The sequence below is a fragment of the Trichosurus vulpecula genome, chromosome 3 (genome assembly GCF_011100635.1).
Source record: "Trichosurus vulpecula isolate mTriVul1 chromosome 3, mTriVul1.pri, whole genome shotgun sequence".
Taxonomy (NCBI): domain Eukaryota; kingdom Metazoa; phylum Chordata; class Mammalia; order Diprotodontia; family Phalangeridae; genus Trichosurus; species Trichosurus vulpecula.
In genome coordinates this window covers 440,585,489-440,595,779 of record NC_050575.1, presented here as the reverse complement: position 1 = coordinate 440,595,779, position 10,291 = coordinate 440,585,489, and the positions used below count along the sequence as shown (strand labels likewise).

General features: G+C 38.0%; 1 pseudogene; it reads right to left on the bottom strand.

The window, feature by feature from the left end:
- Positions 1-242: 242 nt before the first annotated feature.
- Positions 243-2,744, bottom strand: LOC118842853 (annotated as a pseudogene).
- Between the last annotated feature and the right edge of the window lie 7,547 nt (positions 2,745-10,291).

The window sequence follows — 10,291 nt, the reverse complement described above, 5'->3', positions numbered from 1 at the left end:
AAACTCAAGGAGACATAATTCTGATCCATAACAGCTAGATATACACATCCTAAATATGAATTTTATAATTTTTAAACTGTTACATTCACTCTGAAGCCCATTCATTTCCTTCAGCATGCCCAAGAGTAAGCACATGTTCTGTTCAGCTATATAATAAAGCGGCAAACATGCTATACCACTGACATCACAAGGCAGTTGCCCATAATACTAGACCTCTGACATTGTGCTCTAGCTTCATTCCCTTACAGGTCATTGTCTTCACCAGGGAGCACAATTGTCTGAGCGATCTGTCAGTCCTGCTCACACTGTGCTGACAGGGCTAGGTCCATGACAGCCTCTGGAGGTGCAAGAGCAGCCATGGTGACAAACTACAAAGTAGTGTCTCCAATAAGTTTTCTAGCAAGCTAAAGGAAGGGCTTCTCAAAGTTGTAGTTGCTTTTGGCTGAGATGTCCTAGATTCTTCTTCCTATGGAAGACAATTGATTTAGTCTTTCTTGACTTTTCTGTCCTTAAAATCCACTTTGTTGCCATATAACGCTACAGGGATATTTTCACATAATTGTACCAGATCTCTATGCCAGTTAGGTACTTTCTTGTGAGTAACTCTTAACATTACATCAAACATTGTTATGGCACACTGAGTTTGGATTTAATAACCATCTTTCAGAACACCAAATTTCTCTTGACCAGCTGTGTCCCATACACTGAATTTAATAGGAACTCTGTTAGTATGGAACATGAGAGGATGGACCTCAACACCCAGGGTGGCTACATACTTCTCAGATTCACCAGTCAAGTGATGTTTTACAAATGTGTTTTTTTTCCAGTACTTCTATCTCCACCTCATACAAGTTTGAGTTTACGGTTCTCCTTGGGCAGCCATCATGATGGTTCTCCCAGAAGCCTCTCCATATCTGTCTGATTGAACAATATGACATTGATTTTTTTAAAAAAAGAATTTAATATAGATAAGAAATCCTGAGTGTCATTTCCCAAAGGATAACTGCTTGGGCATGAAGAGTTTCAGAAGAAGAATTGCAAAATAGAAACCATTTTTGGAAAATATGCTATAAATTATCAATAATAAAAGATCTTCAAATTAGAAAAATTATGATATTTCACATCATGTTATGCAAAATGACGCAGATGGCAAAAATGGAAAAAGTTGATGATAGTCTGTGTGAGTCATGCACACAAACTATTGCTAGATCAGTGTAATGGTCTAAAAATCTTATGAGAAAAGAAAGTAAGCTTTCCCTGAAATTTGACTGCATCCCATTATAGGGAACAATCCCATAAAGAATGCAAAGACAAAAGGCCAATAATTAGAAAACAATATCAACAAATTTATCATATGTTATATGTATATCTTTAAGATATATAAATATAAGTTTGTGTAACATTCTACATACAACATACAAGCATATAGATATTTAGATGACTGCTACACAACCCATTTTATTTTTTATTGAGTTTTTTCTTCATTTATGCCTTTCTCTCTCCCACCTACATCTCATCCTTCCCTTCCTTCCTTCCTTCTTTCCTTCCTTCTTTAATTATGCTTTCTTTCTTTCTTTCCTTTCTTCCTGTTCTTGCTATTCTTCCATCTTTCTTCTTTTATTTTCTTCTTTTTTTCTATTTTCTATGTCCTTCCTTTCTTAATTTTATTTCCTTTTCCCCTCTCTCTCTTTGTTCCTCCTTTTTTCCCTTCCTTTCTTCTGCTGCCTACTTCCATCCATCCTTCCCTCCTTCCTTCTTCCCCCCCCCACTTTCCTTCATTTTCCTCATAGCTTTCCTTCCCTCCTTCTTTTCTTTTTGTTTTTATCTCAGAATATATTTTTATATTGTTTTACATCCAAATATTTATGAATTCAGAAATAATGCTAGTAGAATCAAAGGGACAGATGTTATTGTTTTCAGTTTTAATAAAAATACTCAAAAGGTCCAAACACTATCTATCTACATGCTTCAGGTACTATCCTCATTTTTATATCCCTGAAGATCAACTGTATATACTGTAGTCTCCCAGAAAAATTCTTATCAATCCTTCATAAAGGATCTACTGAAGTAGCACTAGACAGTTCATTAGAAATGAAAGGAAAGCAGATTTAAAATATGTATTAGTCAAGTTAAATAGAAAATAGTATCATGTTTTATTCCAGCTAGGAGTGACCTAATGATTTCACTTAATAAAACTGTATCACATTATACATAAGGAAATTGACATTGAGAAACAAAATTAAATGCCCAAATTATATACCTTGTTTCAGAGCCTACATTAGAATTCAGCTCTTTCAACTCATACCTAACAAAAGGATGAAGAAGTGAAGAAGAGCATAAGAAACTGGAATTGTTAATGATGAGGGCAAGGATAATAAAGAAAATAATGATGAAGCTGCCAATGGTGATGATGATGATAATTATTCACATTCATAGAGCATTTTGTGGTCTACACAGTTAGTGATTGTTTTCCTTCATTCTCAAAGAGGACCAGAATGACATCATCATGTTAAGGTCAAGGTACACTGTATTCAACTGTGTCTGATCAGACCAAGATATCTCAGAAAGCTCTACCACAAATCTTGTACAAATAGTCTGCATAAACATTTGGAGGGGACGTGTCTCTAACTTTGGACACCTCATGTTTCTGTTGAGCTACTGCAATTTTGCTTTACTCAAAGGGTATATCACCTTCTTAGATGAGCACATACCAGGCTGGATGGTCCTGTGTCAGGGTCTACCATGTCTCAAAATGAATACCAAAGTCCTTCAGGAAGACCTTGAGAGTTCTTCTGACCTTTGGTGAGCACTTGCCTGGCATGAGTTCTCCAATAACATAGTCTCTTAGGCAACCATATTCAGCATTGAAACAATGTGGCCAGCCATCAGAGATTCACTCTCTGTAGTAGAGTTTGAATGCTTGGCAGTTCAGCTCAAGAAGGGACCTCAATGTCTGGTATCTGATCTTGCTAGGATCTACAGAATCTTCATAAGATGATTCAAATTGCAACAATTCACTTTCTTGGTATGTCTTTCTATGCTGTCCAGTTTTCAGAGGCATACAATTATGTCAGATTAATGGCTCTGTAGAACTTAAGTTTGGTAAGCAGCATGAGCACTGAGCTAGCTCTGGGAATGTGTGTGTCAACCTCATCATCCATGTGCATAACCCTCGAATGTTTACTGCCGAGGTAGGTGAATTTATCCATAGAATTCAAAATTTCTTTGTTTCCCATAACCAGTGGTTCCATGTATGCATGGTGTGGTGCTGTCTGGTGGAACACCTCTGGGGTGCTAATTGTTACACCAAAATTAACACAACCCATAGAGAATTGATCCAAATTTTGTTGCATCTCAGACTGAGAGGTTGCATTGAATGCATAACTATCTGTGAACAGAAAGTCTACACACTGCCATCTCAAAAAAAAAAAACCCTTTGAGTCACATGCATGATGTTTTATCCATAGGCTTTAAACAGGAGACTTTTTATCAACTCTTTAGTGAGGTATTAGATCTATTTCACTTACATTTCCATCTACCATCTTACAAACATTGTGGTGACAGAAAGGTTCTTTGTTACTTAGTGAACTATAGAATTTAGACTATTCTGACTTCCTGGTCTACAAAGCACCTGTTTTACACTATTTTCATAAACAAGTTCATCCCAGAAAGGTGAAATAAATATTATGAGAACAGTTCTACATTTTTCTTGAAAATTAAAAAAAATCTACAGTAATAAACCAAATTCAACACATTACCAGGAAATTACTGATAAAACATCACCTAAGTACATAGCTACTTGTTTATCCTTATAGAAGTAGTCTCTGAACTTTGTGCATGACTGTTAATGACAAACATATTTTAACACGCATTTTTATTCAGGTCAGAGTCAGGAGAGCAGTCCAGCTGTGAAAGAATTCACGTAGACTTCTCTTTTAGCCATGGGGAGCTTTATTTAACATAAAAGCACATGGACCCTTACTGCAGTCATGGGGCTGAGTAAAAGTACTGGTATTTTTTAGGGGGGGGGACTAGGCTTATATAGATGTTTAGGATGATGTAATTTTAGAGTTTTTATGGTGGTTAAAAATTAAGGACATGACAAGTGGGAATTTTTTATAAGAATTTTAGAGTTTTAAGGGGGTTAAAGATTGGGGACAGGATGGAGGGCACAGGATAAGGGAGATAAGGGCAATTCTTTTAGTACAACTTAAGGAGAAGTTTTATGGTGTTTTAAGATAAGGGGAACAGGACTTTAGGATGCTCTCAAGGAACAGGATAAGCTATAGAATGAGCCCCACCCTCCCCCCCCCCTTGGAAGGGGCCTCACAAAGTACTGGAAAAGCAACCCCTTGTATTTTTCTTAACCCCTAGGCCACTGTTTGCATCCACATCACTCTGAATATGGGTATGTTTATTTATTAATAAATTATGTATATGTAATACTATAATAATAACTATCTACATTATGAAACAAGATAAATTTTAAATGAATAAGATAAAAGTAAAGATCCTAAACACCATGAGGAGTAACCCAAGTTTTTTGAATAAGAAATAACTATGATCACATGTGCACTTTTGGAAAATTATTCATGAAGAAACATAAATATTAGACTGGGAGGTGGTGGAATTGAGGCAGGAAGAACAATCAGGAGACTCTTCTAATACTCTAGTTGAGATGGAGGAGTAGAGAGAGGGAGGCAAATGTAGATGATATTGTGAATATAAAAACGTGGTTTGTCAATTCATTGTGTATATGTGGTTAAGAGTCAATGATAATATTAAAGGATTAACTGGGATGACTGGAATCCTCAAGAGTAATATGGCAGTTTGAAATATGAGTCTATTTGTGGGGAAAGATCAAGTAATAACATTTATGAGTAAGATCATAACCTATCTATTTCTACTCATGATTCAACCCTGTTCCACCCTTAATCGAAAGGAGGATGTGGGACCATAATTCAATGTTTATTATCCTAGAGATCAGAGGATGTCCTCTTAGGGCAGCCTGCTGCAACCACAAACTGATAGGAAAGGGTTTGTCTATGCTGGGGAAGAAGTGAAATTTTGCCAAAGGCAACTGCATTGCTACTGTTGGTGATTGTGGAGTCACTACCATTCTTAGAAGGGGGAGAATTGGGAGTTTACACAGCAGAAGAGTGGGAGGGATTTGGGGGATGGTAAAAGCATACAGTTCAATTGGAGATATGCACCATGATTGTCTTTGGAGAGATTAGAAGAACGAAACCAGTCTTGACTTCTGAGTGTTTGATGAGACACCCCTGGACATCAGACAAATGATCGTCCTGGGGTTAAGGCATGACATTGAAGGAAAACAACTCTTCCACGTTAGGAAACATTATTTTATTGTTCTTTAGTTCTCTCTCTTTAGTCTATGGAAACATTGAATCACAGAGATATTAAAATTTTCCAAGGAAGATTGGCCATCTAGTACAACCCTACTATTTTGCCTTTGAATAAACAGATGTTCACTTAAAAGGTTAATCTCTGCAGATCTCAGTCAATAGAAGTCTTTCAGAGTAAAGGATTTTTCAATAACTGTGCTTATGTGTGGGAAAAGAAATGCCAAGTCTACAATCCTTGAGTTGCATTTGAATAATAATTGCTCATGAATTATTATTTACATGGGTTTAAAGGAAAGAAAAAATGAAGGAGGTAGGTCCTATCCATGACAAAATATCCATGGCAATATATTTTGTAGCAACAAAGAAGTGTAAAGAAGTTGGGGGCTCATATATCTAGTAAGAGCTGAACAAAATGGAATGAAGAATGTAATGAAATATATCAAGTATATCAAGACATTATGAAAGGACAGTGGGCTATGGGAGACAGAAGGCTGACCTTATAATCGGGATGTCATGTTAAAGTTCTATCTGTGAGTAAGGAAAATTAATATGATGCTTTTTCACTCAAATAATTTGTATTACTCTGTGATACAACCTATACCCCATTTTGTGAAACAACATCTCTCAGTCTAGCTCAAAAGACTGTCTCTCCCAGGCTTAGCCAAAAACTTGGTTGAATAATGTGATCATTCCCTTCCCTTGGGGAATCTGCTTGGTAATGAATCTTACTGGGGTCCTTAGGTTCCTTTATCAGTAGATGAAGAACCATTTTTGGCTGAGGCCTCCACAGGTTACTATTCTCCTTTTCCTGACTCTCCTGGTCAAACTTAGAGGTGATTTAGTCTCCAAGGGGAAGGCATAGGGGAAGGAGGAGAAGGGAATTTCTATTAGGGTAGTTCTGATTTTTGGGTCAAGATTCCCAGAGGCTGCTGAGGCCCCCAAAGCAATTAGTTTTCCTTAACTGTCAGAACGAGGCTAGATTAGCAACATCTGAAGGCCAACCAACTTTCCCAAACTCTAGCTAATCACAAAGCTTTTCTACCAACCCCAGCCCCACTCCATTTAAGTCAATACAGTCTCAAATGTGTTAATTTCAGTCCCTTGAGGTCTCTGACCCAATGGAGGTGGGGGAGGAGGAGTATTGGATCCACTTTGTTAACAGCAAGATATGTCACTTTGTATTAGGAGGGCAGAGTTTATAATCTCAAAGAGGATCATAAACATGTCTGAAACGTTCGGAACCGCCGGATATAAGAAACTCTCAAAGTAGAAGGCAGAAGAATCAAAACATTTATTTAGGCTCCACAGTAACCAACCCATGAACCAGCAACCCCATTTTGATATATTGATCAAAAGCTTCCAGGCCCAATAAGTACGCCTTGAAAGAGTAACCAGGAGGCTACAGAGAAGCATGATTGCGTAAAGCAAAATCATGTTTCCCCCTCTATGGTAATAAGATTACCCACTGGCCTGAAGTCTTTGTTCAGCTTTCTCCCGTAGGTCAGCTCTGCTACTGGCAGCTCCTGCTTCAGCTGTGGCTGTGGCTGTAACTGTAGCTGTAACTGTCGCTGTAACTGTCGCTGTAACTGTCGCTGTAACTGTCGCTGTAACTGTCTCTGGCTCCAACCGGAAAAGGAAAAGAGAATCTTCAAGCTGTCCTCTCCCCTCTTATAGAGTTTTTGACATCATCAAGCACCGCCTGAACGACCAGGGCCGATTGGTTCTTGACTTGTCCCCTCCCCCTAGTGTAGCCGTTAACACCTCCCCTCAGCCAGCCCCATGACTCCTCACACAGGAAGTTGTCTGCTTCCTGGAATGCTCTTTGGGCCTCCTGCCCCGGAAGAGCAAGCCACAGTGTCCAGAGGCTCAATGAGGTAAGCTGAGTCATTCAAAGAAAACAAAGGCCATTCTGGCTAATAAGCTGTAATCTTCCTCTGGGGAAAATCAAGTCTTAGTTTGCCTCAGTGTCATCTTGCCCAAACCATGAAGTGTTCTGGCTCTTTAACCTGGGCAAAGTCAGGACCTGCCTTCTTTCATGACTCAGTTCAGTTCCCACTTTCTGCAGGAGGTGTTTCCCTTTCCCTAACTTCTAGTACCTTTTCATCTCAGATAACCTTTCATTTACTCTGTTCATTTCTTAGAGGTAACTAGTTATTTTTGGTTTTGTCTGCCCTGCTTTCCAATTTATATTAGGAGCTCCAATCATGATTGCGCACTTGCCTGGGTTCTAGATAATGGACAATGCTCTTGTGCCTTCACAGTTACCAATGGAGTGAAACAAGGTCATGTGCTTTCTCCCATGATTTTTAGCATGATGTTTTCAGCCATGTTGTCAAATGCTTTCAATGAGGATGAACATGGCTTCAAGGTTAGCTACTGCATTGATGGTAAATTCTTCAACTTGAAAAGGCTACAAGCCAAGAACGAAATGGAGGGAGTATTGGTGCATGATTTTCTGTTTGCAGATGATTGTGCACTCAATGCAGCCTCTGAAGCTGAGAGGCGATAAAGTATGGATCATGTCTTTGCTGCTTGTGCTAATTTTGGCCTAACAATTAAAACCAAGAAAACACAAGTGCTCCATCAGCTACCACCACACCATCCACATGTGGAACCATTAGTTACAGCAAATGGAGATGTTTTGAATGCTGTGGGTAAGTTCACTTACCTTGGCAGTGTACTTTCCAGGGATGTATGCATTGATAATGAGGTTGATGCTCACATTGCTAGAGCTAGCTCAGTGTTTGGGAGGCTTCAAGGAACATATGGGTGAGAAGAGGTATTAGACTGATTAGCAAACTGAAGTTCTGCAGAGCTGTTGTGCTCACCTCATTGTTGTATGCCTGTGAAGCCTGGACAGTCTACCAGCACCATGCCAGGAAACTGAATCACTTCTATTTCAATTGTCTAAGGAAGATTCTGAAGATCACCTGGCAGGATAAGGTACAAGACACTGAAGTCCCTACTTAAACTAAACTGCCAAGCATTCAAGCTGTGCTTCAGAGAGCACAGTTACAATGGGCTGGCCACAATGTTTGAATGCAAAATGTATGCTTGCCAAAAAGACTTTTATGGAAAATTCACACAGGGCAAGAATTCACATGGTGGTAAGAAGAAGCCATACAAGGACATTCTCAAGGTCTCTCTCAATACCTGTGGAACTGATTGTGTGACATGGGAGACATTGGCACAGAACAGGTCAGCTTGGTGTGCCCACATCCGAGAAAGTGCTGTGCTCTATGAGGAAAGCAGAATTGAAACAGCTGAAAAGAAACACAGGATGTACAAGTGTGGAGTATCTACCCCAAATGTTCACACTATTTGTACCGGATCTGTGGTACAGCATTCTGAGCCTGTATTGGCCTGATCAGCCACAGTTGAACACACTGAATCTTGCCTCTAGCATAGTAATGTCATTTTAGTCCTCTTCGAGAAGGCAGGGCAATAACCAACCAGGAGCTCCAAGAAGGCAGCTTTTGCTTTTCTTTGTATCCCCAGGACTTAGCACAGAGCCAGCAAAGAAGTAAGTGCTGATTAATTCCTTTTTGAGTGATTGAATGATTTAACATCTTATCACCCTAGGGAAAATATGTGTTTATAAATTGCAGAGCTTTTGATGGTATAGTATTATAAAAGTTTCTTCACAAGGAAGTCTCTACAAAGGTGGAATCACAAGGACTGCACCAATACAAGGACTAAATACAATGTATTTAAATAATTCTGAAGAAAATGCCAAGACTTACGAAATAATGTACTCCTATCCAATCAAACACAATAAAATCGTTATTACACTTTGAAGCAGAGTTAAGTTTATTCAGGATAACAGTACATTCAATTATTATTTTAAAAAGGAAAACAAAAAGAAAATCAAAATCTAAGTAACTTCAATGACTAATCTTTGTCATAGAAAAGAAAGTGAAAGATAGTTGCCTCAGTCTCAGTCTCAGCATCGGTTAGCTTTATTAATTGCTCATTCAAAGAAGAGCAAGTTAAATGATTCAAAGGCAAGAAACTACATAGAGAAATTATTGTGAGAGAAAAATGAAAGGCATCATGGAAATCATGGAAATGTTGCTTAGAGATATGAAGAGGAGAGAGAGAGAGAGAGAGAGAGAGAGAGAGAGAGAGAGAGAGAGAGAGAGAGAGATTATATAATTTTTCAGGAAATAGCTTTTATAGCATTTCTCATTAACTCACTGTATTATCTTAAACATATGACTTGATTTCTCCTACTAATACACTCCTAAACTATCAAAAAGGGGAATTAAACTTTGCCTACCCACCATGTTTTATTCATTTATTCAGTCAGCATATAGTTTAATGAGTGTATGCTCTAAAAACAAAATTATATGTATAAGAAAATTATTTTAAGAAGTTAAAAAACTAGGCAATTCTGAACAATATATAGACCCAGTTTCACCTATAGTGCATGAGAATTTCACCTGTGATTTAGGAGGAAATTCAATTAAAATCAAGAAGCATTTGTTAATTATCACAAGTGAACAGAACATAATATTGAGTGCTAGGAATGAAAAAAAAATACATAAGATAAAGCCTTGGTTATCATAGTGTTTAGCATTTTGGAGGGAGAGTACACATGTGTGTATGTAACATATAAATGCAAAATAAATAATATGAGATAGATGAATAAAAGGATAACTTCATATAAAGTCCAAAGAGGTTCCACTGTTGATCTGTGAAACTAAAGCAGACTTTATGTAAGAAATGACTTGTATTTAGTCCATATGGGATACATAGAAGTTTTATAAGTGGGGAAGAGAAAGGAGTAATTAAAAAATGCTGAAAAGAGGGAAAATATAAACGTCACTGAATGAGAAGGGAATATTGGAGAGCTTTTCCATCAGTAAAATGTCTACTTTCCTTGGACCACCATAGAATGCACATAAGGGATTTTTATACCTTTA